This window comes from Rhipicephalus sanguineus, chromosome 9, assembly GCF_013339695.2.
Source record: "Rhipicephalus sanguineus isolate Rsan-2018 chromosome 9, BIME_Rsan_1.4, whole genome shotgun sequence".
NCBI classification, from domain to species: domain Eukaryota; kingdom Metazoa; phylum Arthropoda; class Arachnida; order Ixodida; family Ixodidae; genus Rhipicephalus; species Rhipicephalus sanguineus.
The window spans coordinates 113,789,202-113,801,392 of record NC_051184.2 but is presented as its reverse complement, the minus strand read 5'-3'; positions in this window follow the sequence as shown (position 1 = coordinate 113,801,392).

The following is a 12,191-nucleotide window of genomic DNA, read 5'->3' as shown; positions in this document are numbered from 1 at the left end:
TACCCCAAGACGACTGGCTGAGCGGTGGCGAGCCGCCCTTCTCAGCCCACATCTAGTGGACTAAATCTGGGCTGTCCAGCGAGCCAGGGCTATCACCGAGGACGTCGCACGATGTTCATCGGACGATGGCTCCTGGAGGCCTAGCCCGGGCCAGTGATGCCTCGTTGGCCTCTAAATAATTTAAAGTTCATTACCTACCTACCTCATTATGCGCAAGGGTCAAAAAGTCGTCACAAACTCAAAATTTACTAAGGCGAAAGCCTTGTATGTCTCACGCGAAGCACGAAAGGCTGGCTCGAAAAATCTAGTGACATCTCAAGCGCGAAACTGCGCTACCTTCGCCTTTGTGGTCTTCGTGTGAAAAAGAAAAAGCAAATCGGCGCTTGTGCGATATAAATTGCATGGTAAAATAGTCGCACCCGATGGCTTTGGTATTCAAGCCGTCTTAGGAGAATGCATCAGGGGCACTGTGAATCTTTTTTCTGGTTTCTATGATATTCACGGTCCCTCGGTTCCTTCAAAGCCACCGTGCTGAGGTAGCCAAAACGTCTTTATCATATTGTCGCGACGTCAAGACAGAGGCCGTAACACACAGAATGATTGCGTCTTTTTTTTTCTACAATTTTTGCTTTTAAGTATATGTGAGAAGTCTGGGATGCGCGAGAAAGTATTATGAAAGGAGTAAACTTACGGACCAGCCCGACCTCTACGGACTACGAACTGGTACAGATACAGGTTGTCCTGTGATGTCATTTCCGGCTTTTAGTTTTCGCACTTTGCGGAGTATCAACGTGAAATATTTTCGCTATAGTTAAAGTAAAATGTAGTGATTAGTGATGCCGAAAATTGCGCTCAATCTGAAGCGAAAAAAAGTAAAGTAAACCGGCAAGAGATAGGCCAAGATAGATACAGTCAGGTTCAAAACAAATTTAGGATTTTCCCTGACAAATCACACGATGCTTTAGAACAAGAAGAAAACATGGACGTGGAATCATGAACAATACCTTAACCACACTGATTTACGAAACAGCAATTTGAAAGTAAATCACAAAGGCAAGCATTAAATAAACTCTCCAAAACTACAAAAAATAATAAACCACAACGCGTCAGTATTACCAACTCCAGTGATCAAGTAGAATTAGTAGACTAGAAACTGGAACACCACTATGTTAGTTGGCGAAATCATTTACTGTTGCTGAGCGCTCACTCATTTTCTCAGATAGTAATATCTGGGTTTAACGCGCCAAAACCACGATATGACTATGAGGCACGCCGCAGTGGAGGGCTCCGGAAATTTTGACCAGCTGGTGTTCTTCAACGTGCACTGACATTGCAGAGCACACGGGCCTCTACCACCACGCCTCCATCGAAATGCGACCGCCGCGGCCGGCGTCGAACCCACGACCTTCGGGTCAGTAGCCGAGCACCGTAACCGCTACACCACCGCGGCGGACTCTTATTTTCTCTGGTATTAGCAAAAAGGTTGCTCGTGGTGATGTTGCACATGTCACTGGTCCCAGGAAAATTAGTAGTCAAAACAGTGCTACACTCCAAGAAAAAAAAGGTCAAAAGGGGGTCACGGCAACCGACTGTCTTCAGTAATTCATTGACACCTTTTGGAAGGTAGAATCAGAAAATGATATTTAACTTTTCTGCAAGAGTTGTCACTCTTGCAGAGCGTTTCAATCGGCTAGCGTGTCGAAGACGCCGCCGTATGCATCATATACATCGCGTGGTCGCCTGGTGGCGTGGTCGCCTGGTGGCGTGGCCGGCTGCTGTTCAGCGCGGTTCGCGCACTGCGCGGTTCCTGCGCGTTATTCTTTCGCGCACTGCGCGAAAGGATAACGGCTATGCACGGCCAGGGTAACGGCTATCAGCGTACACGTCAGACCGCGGCGTTGGCTGTGTGCGTTTTTAATGCCGTTCCTGCATGGGAGCATTGGTCGGGCGCGTTGACCTTTGCCGTGTACGTTCAACGTTTTTATGTGTACAGAGCTCTGAAGCTGGGTGGACTACTAAAGAAGGGCATCTGATGAGGCACAGCCACACTGGGTAGAACAATACAATACAATGCAGCTTTATTTCCAGAAATACAAACATTCTGGGGAATACCATTCGCTAAAAGCTGTCCTATCCTGCGCGGCCGTGAATAAGGCTTTGCATTGTGCAGCAACAGGTCGTATTCAACGTATTCTTGAGTTTCTGATCTACAAGCAACACTTTCAAGGAGTTAAAAGCTCGCACAACGCTCAACGCGCGCTATGTTGTAGCTTCAATAAAAGCACCATGCTTATTTTTTATTTTTATTTTTTTACGGGGGCATTCGCCGAGAGGCCTGACAGAGAGATCAACGCGTTCCCGCACACAACTTGTGGAATACGGTTGCTTGAGGACTTTGGTGAGACGCCAGGCTGGAACGTGCCTCTTGATTGTACTATCTTGTCTGGCGTGGAAACATGTCCTTTCAATGTGGAGTACACACGACTTGCGTCGGGTTCGCTGTTGCTGTCTGCGTCGAAAGCCACTGCAGCCATCATGTGCTGTCGTTTCTGGTTTGTTCGAGGTCTGGCGAGAACGCAACGTAATAAGCGTTGCGTTACGTACGCAACGTCTTGTTACAGGCGTGTACGCGCAGATACGCTACGTACTGCGCATGCGCACTTCTCTCCCGTAGCAGTGCTGCGTACGAAGGCTTGTTACGTACGCACAACGTGATAAAAGTGTCTTGCGGAATGGCTGGCAGCGTCAGTCCGCCGAGCTGTTGCGGACGCCCAACTAAAACTGTCAATGAACGAGTTGAGACCGTTATGCGCGTCTTTGTACAGGCTCCCACTATATGAGCTATGCAATAAATTATCAAGGGCGATTGTTTGCTGACTCCAGATTGTGTCTGCACTGCTGAAGGCACAGTATGTCGCTTTGAGATGCGGTTTCATGTAAGGCCTAATAAAATTTGCAGCGATATTCAAGGTGCAGCGCGCGTCCACTCGCGGAAACGTGAAAAAGAAATGTCAATCTTTGTGGGGAACACTTCGGTGTACAAAATAAATACAATAGATTTTCTTTATTAAAGACGATAGTTTGAGGCGCAGATTCAGTACGGCCCTTACAACGCGTACGCGGCATTCGGTTAAATTGGACATGCCTCGTCGGTACAATGCCGACGGCGCGCGTTGCCGGGGCCACCACCGCGCACGCTTTCACCCTCGTTTCTGCCTGCTGTTTTCAGGGTTTGCCAGCATCTGCGGTGACGTTATGCGTTGCAATAGAACAGAATGAGCGTACGTGGCTCTAGTGGGTGCTATGTGCGGTAATTCTATATCATTTGACAGGGGCGTAGCCAGAAAATTTTTCGGGGGGGGGGGGGGGTTCAACCATACTTTATGTATGTTCGTGTGTGCGTTTGTATGTGTGCGTGCCTATATACGCAAGCAAAACTGAAAAATTTCGGGGGGGGTTTGAACCCCCCAACCCCCCCCCCCCTTGGCTACGCCCCTGTCATTTGATATGTCTGATCTCAAGGCAGACGGCGTCCGCGCGCGTTCGGCGTCGTTCGGGCGCTCGCACTCGCATGTGTTTATCTGTCTTTAGGGGCAGATTACGTTTATAAAAGACGCGGTAAATAACCCCTCACGGCGTGCCCATGACTGCCGATGGGTGCGCTTAGGCGCCGGATATGCCGCGCAACGCCGGGCTTACTCCGGGAGCAATTTGTGATTTTTCAGGAGTGCTTTCATTCGCGCATAGCGTGCGGCTATTACAAAACGAGGTTCCCGCCTTCTTTTTTCTTAAAATTTGTTTTCGTTGAGAAACTTAAAAGCAAAACTCTCTAGCCATAGGTGTATATAGTTATGGTGCGTTGCGTAAAGAGCGGGTTTAAATCCAAATCACTCACTTTTATATTCACACTCATCGGGGCTCACTTACGTTCATTCTCATTTCCACTCGCAGCCGTCGATACTCACATTCATCGGCACTCACTCACGTTCGTTCTCACTTCTACTGACTCACGTTCATACTATGCCTACTCACACAGATCAGTACTCACTCACGTTCATTATCGTCTACTCGCAATCACTGGTACTCACTCACGTTCATACGTCTACTCACGCTCACGAGCACTGAGTCATTGTTATACTCACGCCAACTCACACTCATCGGTGGTCACTGACGTTCATAGTCGCGTCCTCTTACCTTCGTCGATAGTCCCATTCATGCTCACGTCTACTCACAGTCATCTGTAATCACTCACGTTATACTCGTGGCAACATATATACAGTCATCGGTACTCACGTTCATTCTCACGTCCACTCACTATCGTCAATACTTACTCACATACAGCTCCCGTCTACTCACACTCAAGAGTACTCACTCACGCTCATACTCAGGTCTACTCACACTACTCGCACTCATTGGTACTCACGTTCATACTCACGTCTACTCACACTCATGAGTACTCACTCACGCCTACTCACCCTCATAAGTGCTCACTCACGTTCACGCCCACTCATACTCATGAGTACTCACTCACTTTCATACGCCTACTGACACTCATGAGCACTCACTCATGTTCATACTTATACCTACTCGCACTCATGAGTGCTCACTCACGTTCCTACTCATGACTACTAACTCTCATGAGCACTCACTCACGTTCATAAACACGCCTACTCACCCTCATGAGTGCTCACTCACGTTCACACTCACGTCCACTCACACTCATGAGCATTCACGTTCATATTCATTCCTACTCACACTCATGAGTGCTGACTCACGTCCACTCACACTCATGAGCACTCACTCACGTTCACACTCACATCTACTCACACTCATGAGTACTCACTCACGTTCACACTCACGCCTACTCACCCTCATGAGTGCTCACTCACGTTCACACTCACGCCTACTCACCCTCATGAGTGCTCACTCACGTTCACACACGTCCACTCACACTCATGAGCACTCACTCACGTTCATACTCACATCTACTCACACTCATGAGTACTCACTCACGTTCACACTCACGCCTACTCACCCTCATGAGTGCTCACTCACGTTCACACTCACGCCTACTCACCCTCATGAGTGCTCACTCACGTTCACACTCACGTCCATTCACACTTATGAGCACTCACTCACGTTCATACTCACGACTACTCACACTCATGAGTACTCACTCACGTTCATACTCACGCCTACTCACCCTCATGAGTGCTCACTCACGTTCATACTCACGCCTACTCACCCTCATGAGTGCTCACTCACGTTCACACTCACGTCCATTCACACTCATGAGCACTCACTCACGTTCATACTCACGAATACTCACACTCAGGAGTACTCACTCACGTTCATACTCACTCCTACTCACCCTCATGAGTGCTCACTCACGTTCGCACTCACGTCCACTCACACTCATGAGCACTCACTCACGTTCACACTCACGTCCATTCACACTCATGAGCACTCACTCACGTTCATACTCACGAATACTCACACTCAGGAGTACTCACTCACGTTCATACTCACTCCTACTCACCCTCATGAGTGCTCACTCACGTTCACACTCACGTCCACTCACACTCATGAGCACTCACTCACGTTCACACTCACGTCCATTCACACTCATGAGCACTCACTCACGTTCATACTCACGAATACTCACACTCAGGAGTACTCACTCACGTTCATACTCACTCCTACTCACCCTCATGAGTGCTCACTCACGTTCATACTCACGCCTACTCATCCTCATGAGTGCTCACTCACGTTCACACTCACGTCCATTCACACTCATGAGCACTCACTCACGTTCATACTCACGAATACTCACACTCAGGAGTACTCACTCACGTTCATACTCACTCCTACTCACCCTCATGAGTGCTCACTCACGTTCACACTCACGTCCACTCACACTCATGAGTACTCACTCACGTTCACACTCACGACTACTCACACGCATGAGTGCTCACTCACGTTCACACTCACGTCCACTCACACTCATGAGTACTCACTCACGTTCATACTCACGCCTACTCACCCTCATGAGTGGTCACTCACGTTCACACTCACGCCTACTCACCCTCATGAGTGCTCACTCACGTTCACACTCACGTCCATTCACACTTATGAGCACTCACTCACGTTCATACTCACGAATACTCACACTCAGGAGTACTCACTCACGTTCATACTCACTCCTACTCACCCTCATGAGGCTCACTCACGTTCACACTCACGTCCACTCACACTCATGAGTACTCACTCACGTTCACACTCACGACTACTCACACTCATGAGTGCTCACTCACGTTCACACTCACGCCTACTCACCCTCATGAGTGCTCACTCACGTTCACACTCACGTCCATTCACACTCATGAGCACTCACTCACGTTCATACTCACGAATACTCACACTCAGGAGTACTCACTCACGTTCATACTCACTCCTACTCACCCTCATGAGTGCTCACTCACGTTCACACTCACGTCCACTCACACTCATGAGTACTCACTCACGTTCACACTCACGACTACTCACACTCATGAGTGCTCACTCACGTTCACACTCACGTCCACTCACACTCATGAGTACTCACTCACGTTCATACTCACGCCTACTCACCCTCATGAGTGCTCACTCACGTTCACACTCACGCCTACTCACCCTCATGAGTGCTCACTCACGTTCACACTCACGTCCATTCACACTTATGAGCACTCACTCACGTTCACACTCACGTCCACTCACACTCATGAGTACTCACTCACGTTCACACTCACGACTACTCACACTCATGAGTGCTCACTCACGTTCACACTCACGTCCACTCACACTCATGAGTACTCACTCACGTTCATACTCACGCCTACTCACCCTCATGAGTGCTCACTCACGTTCACACTCACGCCTACTCACCCTCATGAGTGCTCACTCACGTTCACACTCACGTCCATTCACACTCATGAGCACTCACTCACGTTCATACTCACGAATACTCACACTCAGGAGTACTCACTCACGTTCATACTCAATCCTACTCACCCTCATGAGTGCTCACTCACGTTCACACTCACGTCCACTCACACTCATGAGTACTCACTCACGTTCACACTCACGACTACTCACACTCATGAGTGCTCACTCACGTTCACACTCACGTCCACTCACACTCATGAGTACTCACTCACGTTCACACTCACGCCTACTCACCCTCATGAGTGCTCACTCACGTTCACACTCACGCCTACTCACCCTCATGAGTGCTCACTCACGTTTACACTCACGTCCATTCACACTTATGAGCACTCACTCACGTTCATACTCACGACTACTCACACTCATGAGTACTCACTCACGTTCATACTCACGCCTACTCACCCTCATGAGTGCTCACTCACGTTCACACTCACGTCCATTCACACTCATGAGCACTCACTCACGTTCATACTCACGAATACTCACACTCAGGAGTACTCACTCACGTTCATACTCACTCCTACTCACCCTCATGAGTGCTCACTCACGTTCACACTCACGTCCACTCACACTCATGAGCACTCACTCACGTTCACACTCACGTCCATTCACACTCATGAGCACTCACTCACGTTCATACTCACGAATACTCACACTCAGGAGTACTCACTCACGTTTATACTCACTCCTACTCACCCTCATGAGTGCTCACTCACGTTCATACTCACGCCTACTCACCCTCATGAGTGCTCACTCACGTTCACACTCACGTCCATTCACACTCATGAGCACTCACTCACGTTCATACTCACGAATACTCACACTCAGGAGTACTCACTCACGTTCATACTCACTCCTACTCACCCTCATGAGTGCTCACTCACGTTCACACTCACGTCCACTCACACTCATGAGTACTCACTCACGTTCACACTCACGACTACTCACACTCATGAGTGCTCACTCACGTTCACACTCACGTCCACTCACACTCATGAGTACTCACTCATACTCACACTCACAACGTTCAAATGAGTGTGAGTGAGTGTGAGTGAGTGCACTCATGAGTGAGTGTGCCGAGCTATGGTGCGCGGTAATGCAGCGACGCCAGGTGGCTTCGGCTTTCCAGTAGTGTTAGGCGAATTCATAAGTGATCCCATGAGTTTTTTAACACGAAAGTGTGTTATCCCGGGGTCCACCAAGTACCTCCGTTACCGGATATGACGTTCATAAAATAGACTCAAACAGGTGAGAAAGAAAAAAAAACAAGAAAAAGACGCGCTGCTGGGAATCGAACCCACGACGTTGCGGCAGCGGCGGTAAGCGCCCGACGCGAAACCAACTATGCTATCTTGGCAGACGCTCGGCGCTTCCCGAAATCGCCTTATATCTTTCACACATTCTCTCTCGCACGGGGCTCTCCATTGGCGGTGTACGTAGGCGGGGCGGAGCGGTGCCGCCGTCTGTGAGAGGTGAAAAGAAGCAATGCGTCACTATCGACACTTACTTGCGCTTGCTCCGAGATTCCGCGCGATATTGTAGGTCATGGTTAAAGCGTCTGATACCAGCGAGAGGCCCTGGCCGCGCTGGCGTCGCCGAGGAACCCTAGACGCAGTTGCGTTCTTTGCCTTTCGCTTCGTGTCAGCGTTGGCCGGCGCACTGGAGTAGTGCAGCTTCCACATGCACTTTTTAAGACGAAAGTGTTTTATGCTGGGGTCCACCAAGATTTCAGTGACGTATTTCCGTCACGGAAATGACGCCGAAAAAATTTACACGATCAGATGGCAAAGAAAAAAAGCTCCATCAACGGGCATCGAACCCACGACGCTCGGTCCGCTACAACAGATGCTAGGCACGCTATCCGCTGCGCCACGGTCACAGACGGTAGAGGCTTTAGAAACGCGCCTTTTATATCTACCACTCTCCCGGTCAGCGGGGTGCTGTTGCCTTCTGGGAGCGGTAAATTAAAGCAATTCTTCATTACTGTGGCCTCCACGATTAGCACCTGCAGCGCGTTACAGGTCCGTCCCATTCGGCGCGTTTTCAATAGAACTTCAATTTTGTCAAAGCCTTAACACACCGCGAGGTGGCGATCTTAGCGCAAGCGTCGTAAAAACGTCGGCCTCGCTCATAGCATCACGCTAATCCCAACCAAAAATAGCTCTGCGACGCGCGCCTGCCTCACCTGGCTGTAACACTGCGTTCCGCGCTCACGCGCTCGCCCCGAGAAAAATCGCGGCCGGGCTACCGGGGCAGCACGACGCGCTTTGCGTTTCCCTCTAGTCCGGCCGTGGTGTTCAATCACATTTTAACATGCAGCGGGATGGCGACCAAGTTCTGCGTCCAATGTGTGACACTCTTCTGGCTGCCACACATCGTTCTCTGATTACGCTTCCACCGTTAATTAACTACTACAGCTACCACAAAGGTTTGTTTAGTCATTTAACATGGACGTTAGTCGTCGGGATGGATGATTCATCAATCATCAAAGTGGGTGCATCCACGTTAAATGGTGCTATAGCTGCCAGACATCAATGTACATTGTGCAAACTCTCTTATATCAATGTACAGTAAACATTCATTTACTTCTGTAAGGGCACGCTTTACTTTCGTGTTATTCCGATTCCTATGACGGAGGGATCAACCATCTTTTTTGTGCCTGTTTCTCTCTCTGTCTATTTTTTCTCTGTATTTGTATCTTTTTCTCTTTCTTGCCTTCATTTCCCTGTCTTTCTTCTTTCTGTACTCGTTCTTTCGCCCGTGCGAGTTGTTGCATCCCACGCCTGACCATACTGCGCAGCTGGTGGGCGCACGCGTATTCTGGGAACTAAGCGGATGGGGAAGAAGAGGACGAAGAGAGACCGCGCTGGCCGTCTTGCGCTGCACTCGTTAGGCGCAGCTATGCCAGATGCCAGAATGTACCGGCCGTTCATGATGATGGTATATATCGAGGCGAATCGGGGGTCTCGTATGATTAAAGGAGCAGTGACATAAAAAATCAAGCTCGAGTTGTGGCCTTCGCTCTACAGCCTCGTATGCAAAAGCTTTTTGAGCGAAGTATGAATTGCGTCCGTTGCGTAGAGGCTATTTTATTTGGAAGGCAAACAGCGTATGAAAGCTCAACGGTACGTTCAGCACCCTGCGACATCAACAGTATTATGACGTGTTCAGCTGGCCCACCGGTCATGACCCAGGTATTGAGTGTCGATGCACTGGTAGAAATAACGTCCGCGATCTCAGCGTTGTCATTGCGGTGCCGACTAGCAGCGAGGCCTGGCAGCAGCATCAGTTCAACTGTCTGGGTTGGTTGTCTCAACTCCTGCGTCTTGGCCCCGCCGCTTCGAATGACTTGTCGTGAGGTCGTCAGCGTGTGATAATCGGGAGCGACAACCTCTACTGCATTACATGCAAGCATGTCGTGAAGCATTTGTGCGGGACTTACACCACTGGCATTTCAAGTACTGCAAGAAGAAGTGTCTGCCGCGGAGAGCTGCAACGTTGGTTTATAAAAGCTTCCAGGTAGAAATGCCCATGCAACTTTCGTCTGTCCACGCGTCTCCGCAATGCATTCAACATTCGCCCTACCTACGTCTCCTCAAGCGCTGGCCCTACACAGTCACAAAACATGTGCTGTTCTTTGGAGCTTAATTGTTACACAGGCGAAACGCGCCAGCATGGACCACTGGCTGGGGAAGAAAGGCGCACAGCGTCGATAGTTTGTGTGGGTGCTTGTGTGTGTGTGTGAGAGAGAGAGAGAGAGAGGGGGTGAAAGAAGCGAGCCCGGCGCAATGGAGAAATCGGCAGAGGCAAGTGGAGTTCTGAGCAGTGCTGACGTATTTCACCTTTAATAAATTGAAGTGTGTTCGGCGACAGCCTGTGGCCATTCGACTGACTATGCCATGGTATCGAGGAATCCATATTCTTGGTGTGCTTCGCTGAACCACTTGACATGGAACCATCACCGGGCCGCTTGGGAGCCATCTGACTAACTCGACTGCTGCGACGAGAGGTCTGACGAAACAGCTTTGCCGCGCTTACCGCATGATTGCTGAGAGAGTATGAAGGGGCCTTGCGCAACAGTCGCGCAATGCGCATTGGAAGGTGCAACGCGCAACTGCTGTTATGCGCCCTTGTACCATCACGTAAGTGCTGAAAAGGAGTAAGGGGGAGAGGCCACAGCTGGTACCATTCCAGGGCACGGACGCACACGAAGAGTATGAGACAATAAAGGCTTTCGCCAAAAAATTGTTGAATAAGTTGTTTGTTGTTGTTCTGAGTCACCGGTCTACTTTTGTCGACAGGATTGGAGCGCCTAAAACGTTTCTTCCTATTCTGTGTTCTTGCCAGCCAGCATGGCTCAACCTTGCTTCTCCAGGTGCCTACTCATCGCTGCTCGGGCCGGCGTTGATCTCAGAATCGCTTCTTTGCAGAGGATTGAAGAGAGAATGATTCGCGACGTCGCGAATCGTAGCGATTTCTTGTAGACACTAATGACGGCGTTGACGACGGTGGTGGTGACGAAGACATCACTACACGTGCAAGCCGATCAGACGAAATGAGAGATGAAACTCGCTTCACCGTTTTGTGCGGCCCCGCGATCAGATTGGGGCCCTTTCGGGGCGTGACCGCGGGGCTGACAGCGCAGCAGCACTACCAGCGCTGCGAAGTGGTGGGCTTTGGATCCGTGTTGAGCCACGCTCATTACTGGTCATACTTCTCAATATTACAGACATTTGTTCATCCCTCCATGGCGTTATTAATGGTTAATTAGTACTAGGGGTCAATTAATTACTACACGTGGACACAAAAATACGACATGCGTAAGTTGATGTCACTGATCCTTTAAACCGCTCCACTGTTGAAAGCCACATAGAGCTGAAAAAACGAAGCTTAGGCCAATTCGTGTACTGCCCACCATTTCGATGCCGGCTGAAGCGCTGTTCGTTGCAGCTCCCATAGGCACTAGCACCATATTTCCCTTTTGTGTAATATTTAGAAACTGTATGCCTTCAAGCGCCACATTTCTGTAGTCTCGCCATTGTCGGACTTTTCGCGCAAGACGCCCCCACCGAAGTATGCCAGTCACGAGATCATTCGCTTAAAATTCGGCTGTTGTCACACTTGTGTTACGGTAAAAGCCAGGCATTCTTGTCCATTTTACATTTATTTCTTAATTGCATAGATTGCCTAAACTGCAAGGTCGGAAT